Raw genomic sequence first — 24,327 nt, 5'->3', positions numbered from 1 at the left:
CTCACTGTATTTGTGTGTGTGTGTGTGTGTGTGCGTATGTACTGTATGTATGCATCGGAAGCAACAATTCTACAAAATGCACTCTGGCACAGTTTTATCTGGGACACTTGTATCCCATTATATCCCTCATTTTAATTCCTCACTATGAATTAGTGCCAGTGCATTTGGAGATTTAATCCTTATTTCGCGGTTGGGAGATGGACTTTAAAATGGGTTCTGTATTAAAAAAACAAACCTAAATCATATTAAAGGGTCCATTTGAAAATGCTTCAGCTGTACAACAGACCATCTGCTTAGTAAAATGAAAAACAGATGAATTTTTCGACATGTGTTTTATTAAAAGAGAATGTTTCTCCACATTGCTGCAAATGAAGCAATTTCTTTACTTACATTTTTGAATAGACATAATGAAGTAAATATCATCCACACAAGAACAGATTGGATAAATAATTATCAATTAAAATGTCTGAATATTGTCAAATCAGGTGGGTGGGATTGAATTTCTCATGAGGGCAAATACTAGTTGAAAAGCAAGGTCAGGAATATCAACTGGTGAGATTGATTATAAAAATATATACAAAAAAAAAAGAAAGAAATATATCTATAGATGGTATATAGCACCAAAAATAATCTGCCACAGCTTCACAAAAATCCACTTTATTTGTAAACAGACTAAAGTAAAGTCAACAACATTGTAACAGCTGTAATGTGGAGCTGTGTGTAAATGAACAAGGGTGGAGGCTTGAAACGGCTGGCCATCACCACATCACAGCTGTTACAATGTTGTTGACTGTATTTAAAGAGAACCTGAGGTTAAGTAAAAATTCATACATACCTGGGGCATCCTCCAGCCCCCTTCGGCCGGATCTGTCCCTCCCCATCTTCCTCCGTTTGCTCGTTCCTCTGCTATGGTTCCTGGTAACTTCGGGAGTTGGGGCTTACTGCGCATGCCAGGCTCAGCCACAGTCTCAGTAGTACTACGCAGGCGCAGAATGCTCACGGCCGCAGAATCGCGATGGGGGTTCCGTGCGGCCCCACTGCGCCTGTGCCGACTGGCAGAAGTTACTGGGAGGATTGCGGAGGATCCAGAAGGCAGAGGAGGACGGCAAAGGAGCAGTCGGGCTGAAGGTAGCTGGAGGAAGCCCCATGTATGCATGAATTTTTACTTTTACGTAATCTCAGGTACACTTTAAGCCTGTTTACAAAGAAGGCTGGCCCACTTACGATTACAAAATCACTCTGAAAATGCAACAAAGAGTGATTATGCAACTCCAAATGGAGCAATTCTGGAGTGATTTAAAGGAAAGCAATTTTGGGCTCTCACTGTCCTCTATTAAAGCGGAATATAACCCAGAATTTCTTCTTTGTACTAATAGATTATTCACAGCTTATTATATACAACCAGCATATTTTTTTTTTTACTAGAACATCATTCAAATAGTTAACAGAGGCTTTAGAAGCTTCAATGCCTTCAGAGCTGGCCGCTTCCGAAAGTTAAACGTAATCTTGTGTTTACTTAAATGTATCAAGTGTGGAATGTGACACATTATCTGACTGTGCAGGAGCTCCCGGACACAGAGAGAGAGTCAAACCATGTCTGCCTGAATGAATGAATCAATGAATAAAAGCAGTTATTAATAAAATGCAGTCAGCTCATAAAGCAAAAAACTGTACTTTTGGGAAGCTATAACTTATAAATGAATAATAATACTTATGCACAAATGCAAATATCATAACCGTATGGCATATAAAAAGTAGGAAAACCTGTTTTTATTGAATATTATGTCCGGGTTTTAAACCGCTTTAAATAATCATGCATTGATCTGCATTTGAGATTTTGGCAAATCGCAGTCACTCCAATCGCTTTGCTCCATTGACTTTAATTAGCCTAGCACTTTTGGAATATCATTTGTCCTAGGGTTGACAGTAGTTGCACGTTTACACTCAAATGAACATATTATATAATATGGCTCAAATATAATGAAAAGCCATGTTGTAATATATTGTAATCTCTAGAGTACACATGTCAGGTTGCATGACAGATCAGCTGGGCACCACACTAGTAAAACAACTATGGTATGCACTGGGCTTTATTCACCACTGTCAAGTCCCCTAAGAATTATCATCTTGGGAGAAAGCTTGGTTCCGTATGTATCTTGAATTATGTTGATGGTCAATCCAATGTTATCAGTTGCCAGTTGTATGGTGGTAAAACTTGTTTGTTCTGGGGAATAAAAATGCAAGAATCAATCTTTGCTAATCTTGGAGTTAATACTATTTAAAATGATTTATAATAGTCAGTACTGATATTGTTGGGTACAATTTAATAGTAGGCAATGTTTTATGGTCAAAACTATGCAGACATTTATCCAAAATGCAGACATTTTCTGCATCTAGGTTTTCTTTACTTTTTGGGGATATTGTACTGTATATATTGTATTTTGTAGCTTGAATTAATTTGTGCCAGATTTGCAGTATGCCTGTTGGGCATGTGGCATGTTGTCCTATGCTTGTTTCAGTTTAAAACATATTTTGTGTGTTATTTGACTGTAGTAGTTGCTTTATTGTAATATCTGTAGAATTTGACCTTTTTCCATCTAAGGGATTTTTCTGAACTTTGAGTTAATTAATTGGATTCTTATTTCTTTCATTTTTAGGTAATTCATCAGGGGTCACAGAGGCTTTATGCTGCCTCTGTAGTTTCCACAGTTGCTCTGTTATTTTTTGCAGTCTACATCTTTTAAGTTTAAGCCCTAATTTAGTGAATTTTTCCTCTCAGGACAATTCTATTAGCATGTTAGAAAATGTACGAGGATGCTGCTGTGCTCATTTGAAAAAAAAATGTAATCACTTGTTTAATTCCCCTCAATATTTTCCTCCTGTGAAATGAATGTTGTAATTCACTCACTGTGCCAATTGAGCTCACAGAGCCAGTATATTTTGGACTTCCTGAGTCCGAAGGGAACGATTCTACCAGGTCATCGGAACATTGAAACATTTCAGTTTCACAGATGATTGTGATGAGAATAAGTTGAGATCAGCTCTTGTACACCTATCATGTGTGGGGGAGTAGTGGAAGTAAACTCTCTCTAAGAAATTAGCCTGTCGCCAAGCATCCACCAGAGAGAGTTTCTGAAACTGCAGGAGTATAGATCTTGGAGCTGCTTTTATTAGAGGATTTTCAATCCAATTCTGGACTTAGCATCAAATTAAAATCACTCCCATATGTGAATATATTAATTCTTCTAAATTAAAAAAAAATGAGTAGCAGGTAGCTCAGTTGGTGTTGGGACTATTCAATACCACAAAGGTTAGGGGGCTGTCTGACAAAATGTCTGAGATAATGAAATGTCTACTGTTTGTATCTATAATTGTGTGCTCAAGGAATATACCTACCCCATAATTTTTACTTTCTGCATCCTATCGTAATGAGCACAGATATATATAAGATTATTATTATTACCTGAAAAATATGTTTCTTGAACCATTATAATATCTTTCTTCATTCTGTAATAAGGTTATTTGTCTTTTTAAGTACTTTTATAGCCCTTTAACATTGTGGTTAATTATTCATAGGGACATATGCCACGTGTTTTGTTGCTTTAATAAGCAGAGTGTGTTGAAATATTTTCCATATGAAAATTGTAGTAAATGAAAAATTTTCAACATTCATAACCAGAAATTACATAAAATGTTATCCAACCATCCAACCTGAGAAAGGAATCAAAAACTTGACTTCGGGTTGATGAACCCAATATGTCAAACCCTACCTAGAGTTTCTAAGGGTATTTGAATGGAGAGCAGTCTCATCATTTGGTCATGGGAAAATTACCTCATTTTCAACTAGTGATATCTAAGTCAGAGCAAGATAGAACAATTTTCAAATTCCATTTTTTTATTGACCTTAATAATTAAGCTAATAAAATTGTAATGTAACAAAAGAGCTTTGTTTTTAAATGTAAACCTACTCTTTCCTATTCAATAATAAACACATGGGTTTATACCCTTTCCACAGAGATATCTAAAACGTAACTTTTAATAAATTATTAAGCCTGTAAATCTCATAACATAACTGGGAGAGAGGAAGGAAATTCCCAGAGCCCTAAGAGTGAGGCTATATAAATCCTCACACCGTAGGTAACCCCTCTTTCCCAGACTGAAACTTATCTAAACACATATAACCCCACCAAACAACCCAACATTTTCCACCCCATAAAAGATAGGGGCTTCATCTGGGATACTCTAACAAAGAGCTAGAGTGCTCAAAAGTGCTATACAGACATTATAAATACATTAGACATGGAAAACAAAAAACAGCAAGTATTTCTTAGCCATCATAATAGCCATTGCTGTTTTTGTTTTCCATGTGTAATGTAGCTCCCGACCTTGGGCGCCCAATGTAGGACGTACGCAGCCTGGCCAACACCTGTGCAGTAAAGCCCGATTCCCATGACCCGGAAGTGGATCCTGGGGGGCTTTTAGGTAAGATACGGGAGCAGAGAGGAAAATGGGGGGGGGGAGCGGTGGGAATCAGGACAGGTGATAGTATATGCCTGCTCCACCTGTTTCTCTAGCTTTATTCAGCTCTGGTATCCTTTAACTTATTGTATAACACTTTTTTTTAGCATGACCACCTCCATAATGGAATGCATTATAGTCAAAAGGTACTTATTATATCATATTAAAACAATGGTGATTATTTTGCAAAGTCTGTCTTGTTGTGCGTTGGGATATGCTTTGTGATGCACCTGCATTGAATTCAGCTGTTTTTTGTCATGTTGTTGCCCTACTGTTGCTGCAGACTATGCGTGCTACTCGCCTAAGCCTTTTCACCTCTCTTGTTCACTAGCCTTTTTTGACCAGAATAGTGCTTATTGCTTGAAATTTTTTTTCTCAACTGCCACTCTCTAAACATCCGAGATGCTGTTGGGCAAGAAAATCCCAAAAGAGATGCTAGCACCAGCTATTCATGCACCAATGATCATCCCTCGTTCAAAGGGCCTGATTTATCAAGCTGTGCTGCTTGGCAGTGCAGCTTAATGTGAAGGAGCGCCGCTTTGCCTGCCTTACATAGCAATGTGCCTTCCTTAGTTACGCACGTTGCTTACATAGCAGCGTGCATAACTCTAACTGCGGGCGGTCCTGTGAAGTATCGTTGCTGTGATACTTCACTCACGGCCGCTACTATGTTCATTTACATAGTTATAACTATGTAAATTAACATGATAGCGGCCACGAGTGAAGTATCGCGGTAACGATACTCCACAGGACTGCCCGCCAGTAAAGTTACATGCATTGCTATGTAAGCAAAAGTGCGTAGCTAAGGAAGGCAAGCTCCTTACATACCAGTGAGCATTGCTATGTAAGGCATCAAAGCGGGCACTCCTTCACATTAAGCTGTGCTGCTTAGCTTGATGAATTAGACCCAAAGTCATTTTAATCTTTTGTCTTACCCATTTTGTACATTAACGTCCGTAATAACTACGTCATCCAAAGCTGAATGTTCCTTAAAGAGAATCTGTACTCTAAAATTCTTACAATAAAAAGCATACCATTCTATTCCTTATGTTCTCCTGGGCCCCTCTGTGCTGTTTCTGCCACTCCCTGCTGCAATCCTGGCTTGTAATTGCCATTTTTATGCAGTGTTTACAAACAAAAAACATGGCTTCTAACCAGAGTGAGAACAGCTCACTGTGTGACTCATGCAGAGCTTGGAGAGGGTGTGTATAGCTTCTGCCAAAGACAAGCAGTGCTGCACATTCCACACATTCCAGCCTGAGCCCGACAGACCCGACAGAGGAGAGAAGATAAGATTTATTACAGAGACAGTGCAACTAGAAAAGGCTGCAGTATGCCAGAGCACATTAGAACAGGTATAGGAACTTATAGGATAGAAGAAATCAGGCTCAAAATTTTGTTACAGAGTCTCTTTAAATAAGTAACTCTTCATCGTTACGTCTCTCTACGTCACTGTTGGACTGGTTTACTTTCAAATAAGGGGTATCTCTAATTTTTCGGACAGTGTATGTGTAAGGTGAAAAAAATCCTATTTTGTTTGTATCTCCATAAGTCCATGAGACCTCAGTGTTACAATGTTATTTTTGTGGCATAGGCACTGCGTTATATATATTATTATTATTATTATTATTATTATTATTATTATGCATTTATGCAATATATTTTCTAGTGCTTTAAAGAGTACACTGCTATGACAGTAACTGTCCCTCACAGCAGCTCATGTAAATCTGTTTATGACACATAAAATGCAAAGATGGAGTCATTTTATTGTATTTTTTTTTCTTGTAGTTCTGAGTGAAATATTGACATGCCTGAATGCTTTAGCATAAACGTGCTTTTTACCTGTACAAGTAGTGGTAATACGTGCTGTTTATAGGTACTAGTCACATGACAACTTAAATGACCCTTCAGGCATGATCCCATGTTATTTTTTAGCCCATGCTGCCTGCACACTTATTCACTGAGCTGTGCTATATCATTGAACAAAAAAGCATTTTGATGATTTTTGTTCTCGCAGGAGGATAAAAATATAGCAACAGGCAGTTCCTTTGTCTCCCCCTAGTTGTGAAAGATCAAGCTTTGCCACAGCAATGTTTCCGCTTTAGAAAACCTCAGAAATAAAGATTTACGTGAGCAGCATTCATATGAAGGCAGACAGTAGGAAACCTATGTTCTGTTCTCCCATAATGCCTTGTGCTGTCATTAAAAATGTGCTTTTCTTTATTTCAATGCGTGCACCTATTTTTATGATAAGAATTCGTTCATAAGATTCACCGTATGTATTTTTTTTCAAACGATACCATTTACCATCCCCCATGCTGCAGTTCCTCTTCATCCATTCACTGAAATTACAATGTAAATTGCAGCTCCTAAATCTTGCCCGGGAAGACTAGCTAAACCTTGCATTCAAATGATTAAAACCGGAATTTGCAGGCTATGCACAGCCAGCTTTGTAACTTGTCACAAGACATCAAGTAAATTCGCTGCAGCAGAGAAATTACTGCTTTTGCGAAATTTAGCAATAGTGCATGGCTTGCATTATTTGTGAGTGAAGCCTGGATTAAGGAATACTCACTCACTAAGCTCTATTTAGGTTGTGCACTTTTCTAAGCAGACATAAACATGCTTAACAAAGCTCAGTCAAAGCTGTAAAAAAGTTTATACTGCATGTTAGACAGTAGCAGTTTGCAGAACTATTATTTTCCCTGCAGCAATGGTAGTTAACCCCCTTAAATAGTAATTCTACCAATAACTGATGATTTTAATTTTGAATTGCTCATGGTTTGTTATACAATGGCTTGCAAAAGTATTCGGCCCCCTTGAAGTTTTCCACATTTTGTCATATTACTGCCACAAACATGAATCAATTTTTTGGAATTCCACGTGAAAGACCAATACAAAGTGGTGTACACGTGAGAAGTGGAACGAAAATCCTACATAATTCCAAACATTTTTTAAAAATCAATAACTGCAAAGTGGGGTGTGCGTAATTATTCAGCCCCCTGAGTCAATACTTTGTAGAACCACCTTTTGCTGCAATTACAGCTGCCAGTCTTTTAGGGTATGTCTCTACCAGCTTTGCACAACTAGAGACTGAAATCCTTTGCCATTCTTCTTTGCAAAACAGCTCCAGCTCAGTCAGATTAGATGGACAGCGTTTGTGAAAAGCAGTTTTCAGATCTTGCCACAGATTCTCGATTGGATTTATATCTGGAATTTGAATGGGCCATTCTAACACATAGATATGTTTGTTTTAAACCATTCCATTGTTTCCCTGGCTTTATGTGTAGCGTCGTTGTCCTGCTGGAAGGTGAACCTTCGCCCCAGGCTCAAGTCTTTTGCAGACTCCAAGAGGTTTTCTTCCAAGATTGCCCGGTATTTGGCTCCATCCAGCTTCCCATTAACTCTGACCAGCTTCCCTGTCCCTGCTGAAGAGAAGCACCCCCAGAGCATGATGCTGTCACCACCATATTTGACAGTGGGGATGGGGTGTTCAGAGTGATGTGCAGTGTTAGTTTTCTGCCACACATAGCGTTTTGCATTTTGGCCAAAAAGTTCTATTTTGGTCTCATCTGAGCAGAGCACCTTTTTTCCACGTTTGCTGTGTCCCCCACATGGCTTGTGGCAAACTGCAAAAGGGACTTCTTATGCTTTTCTGTTAACAATGGCTTTCTTCTTGCCACTCTTCCATAAAGGGCAACTTTGTGCAGTGCACGACTAATAGTTGTCCTATGGACAGATTCCCCCACCTGAGCTGTAGATCTCTGCAGCTCGTCCAGAGTCACCATGGGCCTCTTGACTGCATTTCTGATCAGCGCTCTCTTTGTTCAGCCTGTAAGTTTAGGTGGACGGCCTTGTCTTGGTAGGTTTACAGTTGTGCCATACGCCTTCCATTTCTGGATGATCGCTTGAACAGTGCTCCGTGGGATGTTCAAGGCTTTGGAAATCTTTTTGTAGCCTAAGCCTGCTTTAAATTTCTCAATAACTTTATCCCTGACCTGTCTCGTGTGTTCTTTGGACTTCATGGTGTTGTTGCTCCCAATATTCTCTTAGACAACCTCTGAGGCCGTCACAGAGCAGCTGCATTTGTACTGACATTAGATTACACACAGGTGCACTCTATTTAGTCATTAGCACTCATCAGGCAATGTCTATGGGCAACTGACTGCACTCAGACCAAAGGGGGCTGAATAATTACGCACACACCACTTTTCAGTTATTTATTTGTAAAAAATGTTTGGAATCATGTATGATTTTTGTTCCACTTCTCACATGTACACCACTTTGTATTGGTCTTTCATGTGGAATTCCAATAAAATTGACTCACGTTTGTGGCAGTAATATGACACAATGTGGAAAACTTCAAGGGGGCCGAATACTTTTGCAAACTACTGTATACTGTATCTTCACATCTCTTCTTTAGTATTGTTGCAGATTGGTTTTCTCACTGTTATAACTTTTTTTTTTTTTGTTTCAAAGGCTTTTATTTGCATTATGAACATGATATAAAAATGTAAAATTGAATATGTTTACAATCATATTAACAGCATTAAAAAAGAACTAGATGATACATTAGCTAAAGCAGACATTATAATGGGATATCATTCTTGCTCTTGGAATTGGAAAATTTCATATTGCACAGACTGTATGAGGCCCAGTTTGCACTTGTGTCCAGATAGCAATAAATGGCGGTCGCAGTGCTTGTACTGTCATTTGCACAAATGCCACATTTGAATCCCAATTCTCGATGTTGTCTGAGGTGATACTGGAAGCAACAACTTGCTTCCAGCGTTGTTTACCGCCACGCTCCCATGTGTAGGGGTGAAAAACAATGATCACCGGGAAGTGCTGCAAAAGTTGCCAAATGCCTTTCTGCTCACTAACAGAAAAGTATTTGAGCAGGATGCTACCAAAAGCCCACGTCAGCCGAGTATAAAAGTGTCACACCACAAAATGTGATGGAAATGAGAATACTACCACAGTTCAGGTATCTTGCAGTACCTACAGGTGTATAAAAAGTACTGGTTAAATGTCTTTTTGTCTACATTGGCAACCTCCTTTGCATATTAAAGGGAATTTACATTTCTCCATTAGCTAACCCCACCCACTCACAATTTACAGATATTGAAAGCTAAGAAAAAGGTATGCTGGTGTTAGCAATTAAATAAATCCCTCAGTAAATAATTCCACAAATACGCATAACAGCAATTCAGAATGCACATTGCGATAATAGAACTTTAAATAAATGCTAATTAAAACTGCAGTAATAACCCACAAAAATATATATTACCATAAATAATAAAAGTATATGCTTCATTTAACACGTCCATTTAAATATACATACAAACACTTTAAAAGCAAGCGGCTCCTGCTGTGACCTTGAAGACTTATTGTTAGTTCACAGCAGGTCCTGCTTGCTGCAACTAAATAGAGGGTGGAGGGTTGGAGGCATACAGAGGGTGATGGAGTTGATTCTAGGCTGGCTTCTGATGCCTGCAGGTTGGATGGAAATGTCAGCTCAAGCTAGTGAGACTGGGAGGTTTTACTTTTCAGCCAGTGGCATCACACCAGGGAACATCTAAATCGGGTATGGATCCAATGTACAGAAGAAACTGCCATCATAAACTTAAAGAGAAACTCCAACGTAGAATTGAACTTTATCCCAATCAGTAGCTGATACCCCCTTTTACATGAGAAATATAATGCTTTTCACAAACAGACCATTAGGGGGCGCTGTATGACTGATTTTGTGCTGAAACCCCTCCCACAAGAAGCTCTGAGTACCGCGGTACTCTGCGCAAACTGCCACAATGTAACAAGGTTCACAGACAGGAAATAGCTGTTTACAGCTGTCTCTAACAGCCAAAACAGCTAGTAGCAGCTACATAACCTGCCCACAGTAAAAATGTCACCATGTAATAAATGTCAGAATGTAAATCGGGGAGAGGAAAGATTTTACAATGAGCAAACACTGACTAAATCATTTATACATAATTATAGTAAAAATGAAGCACTTTTTTTACTACATTATTTTCACCGGAGTTCCTCTTTAAGTAACAAAGGGCTCAATTCACAAAGAATGTGTTATTAGGTACGTGTTGTTTCCTCTCCGATGACATTGTCCCACCAGCCAAATAACACTTTTTTCTTTTAATTGATGTAAGGCCTCTTTTACCCTGGACCGTTTTACTTGCAATTTCAGCAGCTTTTCAATCGCTGGCGATCGCTAGCGTTTTGAAAACCACTACTGCAATGTTAATATGTATGGCAGTGTTCACACTTAGCGATGGCCAGCATTTTTTTGGTCGATTTCGGAGTGACTTTGTTTCAATGTTATAAAATCGCAAAATGCAATGGCTCCAAAATAGCTTTCCTGTACAGTATAAAATTGCTTTGCAGAACGCTAGTGATTTTGCTACAACTTTGCAATTCCCAATGTAAAGGAGGCCTAGGGCAAAGGTTTTTACCTTAAACTTTATTTTAAAGAAGAATTTCTTATTTTAAGAATTCATGTGGTATTGCATTGATTATTTTAAGGATTCATGTGGCATTTTCATTTGTTATTTTAAGAATTCATGAGGTATTTCATTCTTCATTTTAAGGATTCATGCAATATTGCTCCTTTATTGCAGTACATGGAAAATGGAAGCCAGCGGTGATACAATTAGCATTTGTTGTTATAAACTACATTGCCTTAGGCTTGCAAAAACATGTTTATAAAAATGCGTGAAGAAGAAGAGAGATACATTTATCTTAGATGCCAGAATATAAAAGCCTTTGTTAGTTACTATCAAACCTTCCCACTGCCAATCTGGATCAGTTACTGCATAATAATTATTCAGATTTGTGTTATGTACAACATAGGTGCAAGTTACCAAAATGTTTGCTTTAACTTTTTTTTCCTCTTAAGTCAGTGTTTCTCAAACCTGTCCTTGTGACTCCCCAATGGTGCATGTTTCGCAGGCAGCCTCACCTATGCACAGGTGGAGTAATTAGTGTCTCAGCTAGGTGGATTCCATGTAGGTGAGACACTAATTGCCCCACATGTGCATAGGTGAGGTTGCCTGCAAAACATGCACTGTTAAGGAGTCACGAGGACAGGTTTGAGAAACACTGTCCTAAGTAGTTTTATTAGCCTTCTTTTTTACACTACTTCTCTGTCGCTCTCTGTCACCTCTACCCTCTCTCCTTCCTTTCCAACAGTGGCTGGATAGTGTAATGATTAAGGACTCTGCATCTGACACAAGTGACCTGGGTTCGAATCTCAGCTCTTCCTGTTCAGTAAGCCAACACCAGTAAGGAGTCCTTGGGCTAAACTCTAACATTGCTACTGCCTATAGAGCTTGTGGCTGCAGCTCAAGTGCTTTGAGTCTTCCAGAAGACTGCAAAAAAAAGGATTGGTCAGAAGAGCCACATACGCATGTACATTGTGTAGCTTTTTCCAACTAGGTTAATGGTCAGTGGTTAGTTTTACTAAATTGATTGGCTTGTGTGTACCAGGCCTGCATCAACTGTTTGTTGGGCATAGGATTGCAGTTGACATTGACCTCCAGTGGTGGCTTAACAGCTAATGCACACCTAAAGGTGGCCACACACCATACAATTTTTTAAATACTGTATTTGTTCAATTTAAGAATAGCAATCAATTTTTTCTGACTGATTGTAACAATTCAAAAATGTGATCAATGTACCACTCATCTATGTTCATTTTTTCCCCAATCATGAATAAAAATAATTGAAAGTTTAGAAAAATTGATTGGAACTGTACATCAAGTAATCGACAGTCCCTCACACACCATACAATTCTTGATAGAGTTGGTCTAACATTTCCAATCTCCAAAAATCGAAAAAAAATTGGGAAATTCGATCGGATTTATCAATCGAAAACAAAGAAAAGCTCACTATTTTTTTGGGACAACCGATCGAAATTATCAAATTTTTGAATTAAATAATTGGATCTTTTAATGGTGTGTGGTCACCTTAAGAGTTGTGAATCCTCATGATGTCAGCTGATACGTCTGCAGGACATCAGGTAGCAATGGAAGCAGAATCACAGTACCTTACTTCCATTATCATTCCAGTACATTCATTGATTTGACCTTCAGCAACTTTTGTTGCAAAATACAAGAGGTTACAGACAAGCAAATTTACCAAAATCTCTTCTTTAGCTTTACACGGGTGTTACGGTAGATTGCTCATGCCAAGGCATACAGCTTGGATGACTACAGCTTGTAGCTTTGGCCTCTACTGTCCATAATATAATGTCATTTACTAAGTCAAAGGATTGGAAATTGCAATCCCTAGGCTCAATGCTGCCCTGATTTCCTATGCAGCAGGGGAGTGGCAGGAGTATACAGAAACAGCAGACTGCTGTGCTGCTTGTTATAATTTAAGTAGGCCTCAGTTACTTGGCCTGAGTTTTATGTAAAAGGCTTGTCCGCAGTGTATGCCTTTAAAATAGATAGAGGTTTGGTGATGCAGGCAGAGGCATCTCAGGGTCTGCGTGTAGCAGAAGATACACGCAGATACTGAGAACATGTTCCTAACAGAAGGCCATCGGCCACTCTGACCTCAACAGGAACAGAAAACATTGGCCATGTTTACTAAACATCCACGGTCCTGCATATAGGCCAAGTGCCTCATTGATTATTAATCGAGGAGGCGGGTATGATGACACCACGAGTGGGCCCACCAATAGACTGATATAGGGGGTGGCGAAGATGATGTCATATTTAACTCTTTCCTAGTCGGTATTAAATCTGGAGCGAGCGATGGGGAACTCACTTCTGCTTCTTCCTTCCTCACTAGCTCGCAATACTGACTGGAACCCAATTATTTCTCTAAGCATGTTCTTCCTTTATGTAAGCTGATATAATGTATGCTATGTACATAGGTAGTTTAGTGTAACGTAGGTAGGAAGAAGGTACCTGATAGACTTCGGTAGGGAGTCTAATCAAGAGCTTGTAATGCAACATGAAGATTTGCATAGCTAGGATATGATGACTGTATCTATCTGTCTTTCTGTCACTTGAATAAATAGCGGAAACATTGGAGAAGCCTGAGAAAGTCTATTTCCTGTTTGCTGTGTGGAGAGTCAAGTGATCTCACAGTCTGTGAGACGATGGTGTCGAAGCAAGGTGATAAGAACAGTTTACAACAGTGGTGCCTGAAATCCTTCCCTGCCTAGCAATACAGGCAGACGGGGCCGGGGCCGAAGGAAAATGGTTTCAAGATATTCCACAGCAAAACAAGCGGAATAGACGGACACGGACTGTAAAGCTTATCAAGCTGAGACTGATAAGCTGGTGTGAGTGTGTGGGAGCCGAGCACACACGGGCTGCAATTCGAGAGAACCAGCGGTGACACTCGTGGATGTTAAACTTAGACTGAAAGTGCACATCAGTCCTAGCCTAAACCGGATCGCAGGTGTCTGGAAGCTCCGAGGCCGGCTGGCAGCTGCCGCTGGAGATTGATCCGCTGAGCCAGTGTGGGTACACAGAGCTGACGCTCAGTAGTTCCAGAGATCCACTCAGTGTCGTGGAAAGTTGCCAAAAGCTGGTCGAATTCGCAGGCTTACAAAGTCTTCTGCTCAGGCAAGTATGTTTTACGTTGTTATATGGCGTTATCTGTGTTAATGTGTACATTCTGTGTTAATTGCAGAGTGGAGGCTGCGGGCTTCTCATCTCTCCTGTGTGTGAAGGGAGGGGTGAGGAGAGGTGCAGCTCCGATGTAAATACAGAACGTGTTTTCAGAGTTTATGCGCTTTGATTGTTTCTTAGGATTCGATTTTCCTGTGTGGCAGATGTTTTGTTTTCTCTCTCTCTGGGTTTTGTTTTGTTTTTCTCTCCCTGTCCAGAGACTGGGCAGGATGATAGATAAGGGGGGGGGGGTCCCCCGCGGCAGAGGGAAACCAACAGTGTTAGTGGTGGACAGGGGGGAGAGGTAGCAGAGTAGACAGGAGAGAACAGTTGTAAAACTTAGAAGTAAGTTTTCTCGGGGAGCTGGGTGGACAGCCCTTGTCTCTGGGTAGCTGTGGAAGTTCGCAGAGGGACAGCTGAGATAATGGGTGAGGTTTTTGTTTGTCTTTCCTCCGCGCGTTTCCAGTCAGAGTTGCTAACATGCTTGTAAATATCTGCATCTGTTATGTTGTTCAGCCAGCTCGTCTGTTGTTCGTCTCAGTAATAGCGCTGTAATAGTTCTGAGTTATGGCTGAGATAAGCTGCAGAGGAGTTGTGGAGAGAGGGGATAGAGGGAGAGAGGAGGAAAGCGAGTGTCTTTCTGTTTGTGAGATGTTCTGCACGTTTCTCGCATTTCCAGTCGGTGCTGCTGCTAACATGTTTTTTCAATGTCTGTATTGTGTTGAAGTTCGAGCTGGTATCGCGATGAAGTTCTAGATAAGTAAATGCGATAATGAGTAAGAGCATTGCAGGCTCACCTGCAAAGCAGCATCAGGTGTGGCATCCGTAATCTGTGCATGCGACGGCCACGCATGGACAGATAAGGGGGGATGTGGAGTGAGCTGCAATGGGGTGAGAGCTTCCAAAGGGGAAGCGAGCTTCCATAGGTGAAGTCCGCGGGAGCATATTTTAAACAGGTAAGTACTAAGGATAGTACTGAGGTAGGGGGGTGAAGTTTAACTCCAATCTACCAATAAGAGTAAACAGAGTTCATGAGAACCATAAAGCAACGAGATCAATTACGTTACGATATATATTGATCAATTTAAAGTGTACAGAGTACAAGCCGCAGGGCGAATCCCAAATCATTAATAAGAATTGATTTGTTTGTATTTCGATTTCAGGTGTTTGGCAATATGGAATTGAGACAGCTGCAGTGCTGGCAGCAAAGATGGAGATGTCAGTCGGATAAGCGAAAGGTTCCAGATGCCAATCTAAGCTTGGAGAACAGCGAGATTCCTGAGATTGGAAAGAGACTAAAACACGAGATTCCTGAGAGTGGAAAGAGACTAAAACACGAGATTCCTGAAATGGGAAAGAGACTAAAAACCGAGGTTCCTGAGATCGAAAAACGTCTAAAAGAACTGTCTGAGCAAAGCATAGTGCAAATTGCTAATGTTTTTCTTTCCCAAGGTGGTGCTTTTATAATGAGGAGTACCGTGCTGATGGTGATCCTAGGTTGCCATTTCGTCCTAGGAGAACGAAGAGAGGACATTCTCATGTATAATAAGGGGTTAATGAGAATGCAAGGCCCAAGCATGTTAATGTTGGGTGACAAAGGTACTAATCCTTTCACACCTCCCTCCGCTTGGCACAGACGGACCATGCAGGGACGGAGGAAAAGAGCACTTGTGCCAGGAGAAAGCAAATTTCATGGCACAAGGCGGGTGAAAGGTCTGAAGGGTCAAGTGTGCGGGCAGTGGGAATTTAATGGCAGTGTAAATCTGCTATTGAATGCCACACTCCCAGAATCGATGCACCGATCCAAAGGTTTGTTAAAAGGTACATTGCAGTACAATGGGTACATGCAAAAGGTGGAGTGTGTGATTCAGGGGTACCTTGTCTTGGTTATGCAGAGTGAGATGGTTCCAGATTGGAGAGGAACGAGCAGGAGGCGTCAATTCTCTTACCAGAGAGACGCAGGGGACAACATCACACTCTGGAGCTACCAACAGAGAGTGCCTCTGAAACAACTATACACACGTAAAGGCTGGAAAGCCAAGGGTGGGTGGTTCTCGAAACAAGAAGTAAAAATCGAGATCAAGCCACATTTCCAGGTGACAAAGAGGGTGGGGAGAGCGGTCCCGGGGGAGGGAAAGCCCACACAGGGAACCCCATCCGCACCACACGGGTCACAACAGGGGACGATATTACACAGTCCATATGCAGCAGCTTATCCTCATGATAGTTGGGTAAGTGAAGAGGTACTCTTAATCGAACGATTGCAGAGAGTACCGTCTTCCCGACCTCAGGTACATAGTGTGCCTCAGGACATAAGGGGGGAAGAGGTCCAATCAGGACAGCTGGGGACATATTTTGTCAGCGAGAGATTGGACAAGGGGAGGTATATTAATTGTTCTGGAGAAGGATCTTTTGCATGGCAGCTTCGAGATGTTTGGGTGAACAAATGGAAACGGTGCAACATTCCTTTAGGCACCGCCACTTCCTTAGTTCCCACCTCAACCCGGGTCTTACACCAGGACCTGAGAGGTCAACCTTTTTTGGTGCTAGACGGGGAGGTGAAGCAAGTAGAGTTGTCCTCATGTGGGCAATTCGTGCAGAAGTACCTGCGTTGGCCGGGGCAAGTCAAATTTAGTGAAGATGCCTGCAGGCTCAATAACGCAGAGTGCGAGGCTACCATTCAAAAGATCCACCCTGAAGCCCAACCGATAGTTCCGGTGGCTGAAGGAAAGGTTTGGTTTTTTAACATAAGGTCTAATGATACATTCAAGGTATATTCTCATAATTGTTCCGATAAGGGGGAGTTTCCAAGGGGAACATATTGTGTGAGTGGAGATCCCATATGGATCCTGTCATCCAGGTTTGATGACGTTGTTTCTCAAATTGTTAAGAGAACTCTAAAGGTCAAAGTTTCACGGGTAGTTCCCGTCCTGAAAGAGAACCCGACATGGGACAAAGGGGAACAGGTTTTGATCCAAGACGACCACATTTTGTTACAAAGGTTAAACAAACAGTACACTAAGTTAGAGGTAAGATTTCACCATGATACAGGTGATCTTAACGAGGTAGAACACAAAAATGAGCAGGTGAGTTCCAGTCTGCCCTGGTGGACAAAGGTTCCGGTGATGTTCCAGGGACACTCGGACGGGGCATCTGCAGTTCCAAAGTTCTTTCTACACCCACTGGTCGTCTGGATGGGGATGACAACTTTAGGCATCATTATCCAGGTGAGGTTGCGGGTTAAAATTAAAAAATTAAAATAAATTAACCTGGTCCAGAGATTGGTGCCTCATAAACAATCTACTGAACCAATAGTTTAAATTAAGGGATATACAGGGTTACGGGTATAGGTTTAGTAGTACCTGTGATGGAGCTGATTGTATAAAGGCGCTCTTTTAGAAGGCACCTGGCCCTGCTCCATCGAGTAACAAACAAACGAGTTTCACTTTTCTGTGGTCATGCAAGTTTGTGAGTGATACGCAAGTGACGCAAATGCTGAGCATGTGGTATTGAGGGACTTAGAAGTAGGGCCTCCCCAGAGAGCCTGGTTACAGGAAGACCAAGAGGTCTTGCTCTCTCTCTTCCAGGGGTAACCGCCTAGAGCAGAGAAGTTGTGTGAGCACGAACATCGAAAAGTGAAACATAGAAAAAAGAAACCAGGTACTGGGAGGTTCAGACGCTGGGATCTGCGGGTCAAGCCGTTTTAGGGGGGATTGTTATAATTTAAGTAGGCCTCAGTTACTTGGCCTGAGTTTTATGTAAAAGGCTTGTCCGCAGTGTATGCCTTTAAAATAGATAGAGGTTTGGTGATGCAGGCAGAGGCATCTCAGGGTCTGCGTGTAGCAGAAGATACACGCAGATACTGAGAACATGTTCCTAACAGAAGGCCATCGGCCACTCTGACCTCAACAGGAACAGAAAACATTGGCCATGTTTACTAAACATCCACGGTCCTGCATATAGGCCAAGTGCCTCATTGATTATTAATCGAGGAGGCGGGTATGATGACACCACGAGTGGGTCCACCAATAGACTGATATAGGGGGTGGCGAAGATGATGTCATATTTAACTCTTTCCTAGTCGGTATTAAATCTGGAGTGAGCGATGGGGAACTCACTTCTGCTTCTTCCTTCCTCACTAGCTCGCAATACTGACTGGAACCCAATTATTTCTCTAAGCATGTTCTTCCTTTATGTAAGCTGATATAATGTATGCTATGTACATAGGTAGTTTAGTGTAACGTAGGTAGGAAGAAGGTACCTGATAGACTTCGGTAGGGAGTCTAATCAAGAGCTTGTAATGCAACATGAAGATTTGCATAGCTAGGATATGATGACTGTATCTATCTGTCTTTCTGTCACTTGAATAAATAACGGAAACATTGGAGAAGCCTGAGAAAGTCTATTTCCTGTTTGCTGTGTGGAAAGTCAAGTGATCTCACAGTCTGTGAGACGATGGTGTCGAAGCAAGGTGATAAGAACAGTTTATAACACTGCTCTGTATTCCTGGAGCTACGCATGGCTCCATCATATAATCATCACCAGCCATTGCAATGTAAATTTGTTGGCCCTGGATGCACATTTATATAAAAAAAATACCCTTGTCCAAGTTGTCCTGATGTTATATACCTCCCCTCCTCTGGTACCCAGAAGGAGGTAGGGATAATAATTTGTGGGGAATCTAGATGGTGTGATTTGAAAGCCTACTTTAAAGGGAAACCGAGGTGACAGTGATATGGAGGCTGCCATATTAATTTCGTTTTGACCAATGCCTGGCAGTCCTTTTGATCTTCCTGGCATTAGAAGTGTCTGGAGGACACACCTGAAACAAGCATGCAGCTAACCCAGTCAGGATTAAGTCAGAACACCTCATTTGCATGCTTGTTCAGGGTCTATGGCTAAAGTGTTAGAGACACAGGACCAGGAGGACAGCCTGGCGACTTGCAATCAAGGGCGTAACAATAGACCCTGCAAGGAATGCAGTTGCAGGGAGGCCGAGAAGCTGCAGGTGGCCCCATGGGGTGAGAAGTTTCTTTTCCCTGTCCTGAGACACTGACAACTAAGGGCACAGAGATAAAAAGCTTTCTCTTGTCTTCACAATTGCTCTAATGACTGCCTCTGCTCAGCCACTGATAAGGAATCATACAAAGTTTTGCAGAAAAAGATTTGTAGACAGCCCCTATTCAGAGTGCAGCAGGGTCTTGTGTACAGCTCCCAGCCCCAACCTCTCTACCCCTCCCCAAGTGCTCTGTACTGTAGTGATGCTAGAGAAGTCTGTAGAGCCAGTTCTGCTCCATCAGAGATGTCGGTTTTCTGTATGCATTTTCTGTACACCATGGCCTCGATTCATAAAAGTGTGTTCGGTGAAGTAAATCCATGCAGGAAAACTCCGCGCTCGGTATTTCAGACTTCTGGGTGGGCATTCATAAAATGTTGCCAGTTGCGATAGCAGAGCAGAGATTTCCCACTGTAGGCAGGCGGTAGGCTGTCGGGAGCCTTGCGGAAACACAGTGCGCTGCTCTCTCTGCTGCTGTTTGGGAGGTCTGTCCCATTCACTGCAATGTATTCCGCACGCTTCTCGCCACATCCGAGGTAGCGGTAATCCCCGTCCGCATACCGCTTGCTCTAATTTTTATGAATTGAAATTTTGTTTCATTTGTTACGATAATCACCGCACACGGCGGTGATTTATCGATCTGCTCAGGAATGTCGGTTTTTCATGGGGAAACAGCCTTTATGAATGGACACTTTGCTAAGTGGTCGGTAAAGTCCGCTGTTTTTAGCATTTCCGCATGTGGGAATGCTTTATGAATGATAGCCAATGTGTGCGAGGGGGAGGAAGGGGACCCCATCCAAAGATTTGCGTGGGGGGGGGGGGGGGGAGGCGTGATTTCTAGTTATGCCCTTGCTTGCAATGTTTAAAAAGACCTCATATTCCCTTTAATAAGAGGACCCAGGTATCTGCCTTCTCCCAGATAAATAGGTAAAAGGGGTAATTTATGGCCCCATACCTTTTTTCCCATACGGACTTAAGTAGTAAAAGTACAATGTAAAAATATATACTTTAATTTACTTTCAATAAATAGAAAAATATGAAATTACTTTAGTAAAATAAAACTATTTCTTTTTTAATTTGTACTCTTCAATATACTTTTTTTATTAACTATTATTTTCTTTACATCCGCATACTTCTTTCATCTTCTATTCTCCTTCTGTATACTTCCATCTCCTTCTGTTTTTCTGTGTTTTACTTTTTTCTTTCTTTATATTTCTATTTTTCTTCTGTCTTTTTGTTTCCTCTCTGTTCATCTCTTCTTCCTCATCTTAAAGGGAGCCTAAACTGAGAAAGATATGGATTTTTCCTGTTAAAATAATACCAGTTGCCTGACTCTTCTGCTGATCCTGTGTCTCTAATACTTCCAGCCACTGCCCCTCAACAAGCATGCAGATCAGGTGCTCTGACTGAAGTCAGACTGGATTAGCTGCATGCTTGTTTCAGTGTGTGATTCAGCCACTACTGCAGCAATAGAGATCAGCAGGACTTCCAGGCAACTGTTAGGCCCTGTTCACATTAGAAACGCGGACGTCCATGCGTTCGGAACGCAACGGGTACGAACGCACGCCATCCGCGTTTGTATGCGTTGCGTGGCTGATCCCATTCACTGAAAGTGAATGGGACAGCCACACGTTTTTGGAAAAAATGCGTGCAGCATGCGTTCATGGACCGCACAGGTCCAGAACGCATGCAGTGTGAACATCAGACAGTGCACTCTATGCACTGTCTGATGTCGTGCGTCGGCCTCCTGCACACTTTTCCAAAACGCGACTGGAAACGCGTGCAGTGTGAACGAGGCCTTATTGTTTAGAAGGAAACATCCATATCCCTCTCAGTTAAGGTTCCCTTTAAATACAGTCACTAAAATGTTACGAAGTATCATTTGCGGTATATTTGAATCTTCCAGTTGGTTCACACAAATAGACCCATCAGGAAATTCTTTATATGGCAGACAGTGCCTCGTCATTTCAGAGTACTCTCAGATGCTATGGGCCATGTGGGCTGGTATTTTCTCTTCAGACAAGTTTATAATTTTTTATAGCTGGAATTTGAGGGTCGTTGCCCCATCCGCTAACCACCTTGTCTTCTCCTCTAGTGTCCAATGTCTCCACCCCACTACCCTCTACATTGTAAGCTCGCAAGGGCAGCCCCCACAATGTTTCCTGTTTCTGTTGTATTTTGTCAAATGAACACGTACAAGTATTGGAGATTTTTCAAACTACACATCAACTGTATGTATTTGTACTGGTGTGGCTGGATGTCCTGATTAACTGCTACACCAAGGCATTTTCAGGGTTGGGATAGATCTGTCGCGGTTTGGTGTAGGATGACAGCACTTATGTGTCCTGGCGCACTTCAGCACAGCCAGTGTTCTCTGCAGTGTGGCTTTTTTTCCTGCTGACCTCCCTGACTATCTAACCATTGTGGAAGACAAGACAAATAACATTTATTGCACTTTTCTTCTGGTGGACTCAAAGGGCTTTAGCTGCAGCCACTATGGCTCGCTCAGTAGACAGTAGCAGTGTTAGGGAGTCTTGCCTAAGGTCTCCTACTGAATAGGTGCTGGCTTACTGAACAGGAAGAGCGGAATTCTAACCCAGGTTGCCTGTGCCAGAGGTACAGCCCTTAGGGCCCGTTTCCACTAGGAGCGGTGCGTTGCGGCTACATAGCCGCATAGCACCGCAGGTGTGCTGAAACACATGCACGGCAATGGAAGAGTTTCCACTGCGTGCATGTGGTGCGGAGCGATCCGAGAATCTGCAGCATGCTGCAGATCTTGCACGGCCGCATCCGCCCGCAGCCGCGTCCCATCTCCTCAATTGACTTCCGCATTGGGAGTTGCGGAAGTGATGCGGCCGGCGGCGAAAGTGATGCGATGCGGCTAGGCAGCCGCATTCACATCATTTTGTAGTGGAAACGGGCCCTTAGCCAGTACACTATCCAGCCAAAGGAAGAGGGCGGGACATTGGAGAGGGAGACGCAGCATAGCTGACATGAAGCAGACTGAGGTGAAAAGTGTCTGGATATGAAGGTTCTGTTACCCTACACAGGGGACTGTTAAGGGGTACTGTCCGTTACAGGGGTGTCTGTTATGGGGTGCTATGTGTTTCTGGGGTCTATCATAGTGTGCTGTTTATTATAGGGAAGTTTTTCTCCTCCATTTTTAAATTGGCACAAATCCTGGTATAGCTTCTGGGTCACACTCATGCACATATGCTTATTGGCGTGCACAAGCCGTCCCCTTACTGTGCATGCACAGTTCATGGACTCACACTTGCCCAGAACAGATGCATAGGTTCACAGCCATGCCTGTGATGCTTTCTTAAAGAGGAACTCCAGTGAAAATAGTGTAATAAAAAAAAGGGCTTAAATTTCACAATAATTATGTATAAATTATTTATTCAGTGTGCCCATTGTAAAATATTTCCTTTCCCTAATTTACATTCTGACATTGTAAACAGCTGTTATTTCCCACAGTGCAATGAAGTTCACAGACAGGAAATTGTCAGGACCATGGTCCTGACATCACACTGTGGGAGGGGTTTCACAATAATATCAGCCATACAGAGGCCCCTGATTATCCATTTGAGAAAAGACAAAGATTTGTCATGGGAAAGGGGGTATCAGCTACTGATTGGGATGAAGTTCAATTATTGATTACGGTTTCTCTTTAAGCGTGTACTGAGTTATAAAGAGGGGTAAGAGAAGACTGCTGGGGATGGGAGGGTAATGGGGGAGAGAGACTCATCTGGGGAAATGGATTTGACTGCCTGGCAGACAAAAAAATATGGTAATGGGTACTCAGAGGTAGAGATGAGACAGTGGAGACTGCAAGAAGGTTTGTAAAACTAATGGGGCAGCACCGTGTATTTACATTTATAGTTGTAACTTCAGTTCAAGTATACTTTAAACTACTAGTGCCACTGAGCAAAACCTCCATGTTGTTTAGCTGGGAATGTATGTTGATGTGTTTTTATATCCAGGATTGTAAAATGATCATGGAGAATCTGCACATCCTAGAATACAGAATATGCAGGTCCTGAATGTAATAAAGTAAAGACCTTTATGCTGTCTAATAAAGTAATGACTCTTAAGTCAGGAGTGTGAGTCAATAGGGAACCGTTGTCACTATATAAATTCCACACAATAATCAAAATCTTCATGCACTATGCCAACATGATATAATACGATAAACAAAAAAGAGAATTGGCTCTTGGGTGCATGAAGATAGAAAAAATACTTTATTGAAAAAAATACATATATATATATATTCTACACGTATATGTAGCAACCTCACTCACATAATCCTAATATATATAAATTCATAAAAAGTCCATAAAAACAATTCAAAAGGTTGGGCTACCAAACCAAATCCTGACCCTTAAAGACTGGGGCTGCAGTCCCCATAAGTCCAAAAGAATGGAAGCTGTCAAGATCTAAAAAAAAGTGAAAATGTGCGAGCAAACAAATGGCCAATGTAAATCCTGTGGGCTCAAAATATGGTAAACAGCATTCAAGCAGGCTTTGTTCTTTTAAGGTTGATGACCTCCCACTCGCAGGGGTCACTGATGCAACAAAGAATGTGGTCCTGAAGATATTTTCAGCCAAAGAAAGCCCCAAACAGCTTCTTGATTAACCTCCTTGGCGGTAATCCCGAGCTGAGCTCGGGGTATGCCGCCGGAGGTCGCCGCTCAGGCCCTGCTGGGCCGATTTCAATTCTGAAAAAAGCAGCACACGCAGCTGGCACTTTGCCAGCCGCGTGTGCTGCCCGATCGCCGCCGCTCCGCGGCGATCCGCCGCGTGCAGCGGCGAAAGAGGGTCCCCCCAGCCGCCCGAGCCCAGCGCAGCCGGAACAAACAGTTCCGGCCGGCGCTAGAGGCTGGATCGGGCGGCTCTGACGTCAGGACGTCGACTGACGTCCATGACGTCACTCCGCTCGTCGCCATGGCGACGACAAAAGCGAAACAAGATAGGCCGCTCATTGCGGCCTATCTTGTTACTTTCGATTGCCGGAGGCGATCGAAAGAACGCAACAGGAGCGCCCTCTAGTGGGCTTTCATGCAGCCAACTTTCAGTTGGCTGCATGAAATATTTTTTTTTTTATTAAAAAAAAAC

The 24,327-nt window shown here is 42.0% G+C and overlaps 1 protein-coding gene across 1 annotated transcript in view; it reads left to right on the top strand.

Annotated features, from left to right (window-relative positions):
- The window catches only part of REC114 (REC114 meiotic recombination protein), a 165,918-nt gene that overhangs the window by 54,255 nt on the left and 87,336 nt on the right, over positions 1-24,327 (top strand). The gene's annotated exons all lie outside the window — the stretch shown is intronic.

This window comes from Hyperolius riggenbachi, chromosome 3 (genome assembly GCF_040937935.1).
Source record: "Hyperolius riggenbachi isolate aHypRig1 chromosome 3, aHypRig1.pri, whole genome shotgun sequence".
Lineage (NCBI taxonomy): Eukaryota > Metazoa > Chordata > Amphibia > Anura > Hyperoliidae > Hyperolius > Hyperolius riggenbachi.
The sequence above is the reverse complement of the archived record's forward strand: the minus strand, read 5'-3'. Positions and strand labels throughout refer to the sequence as shown.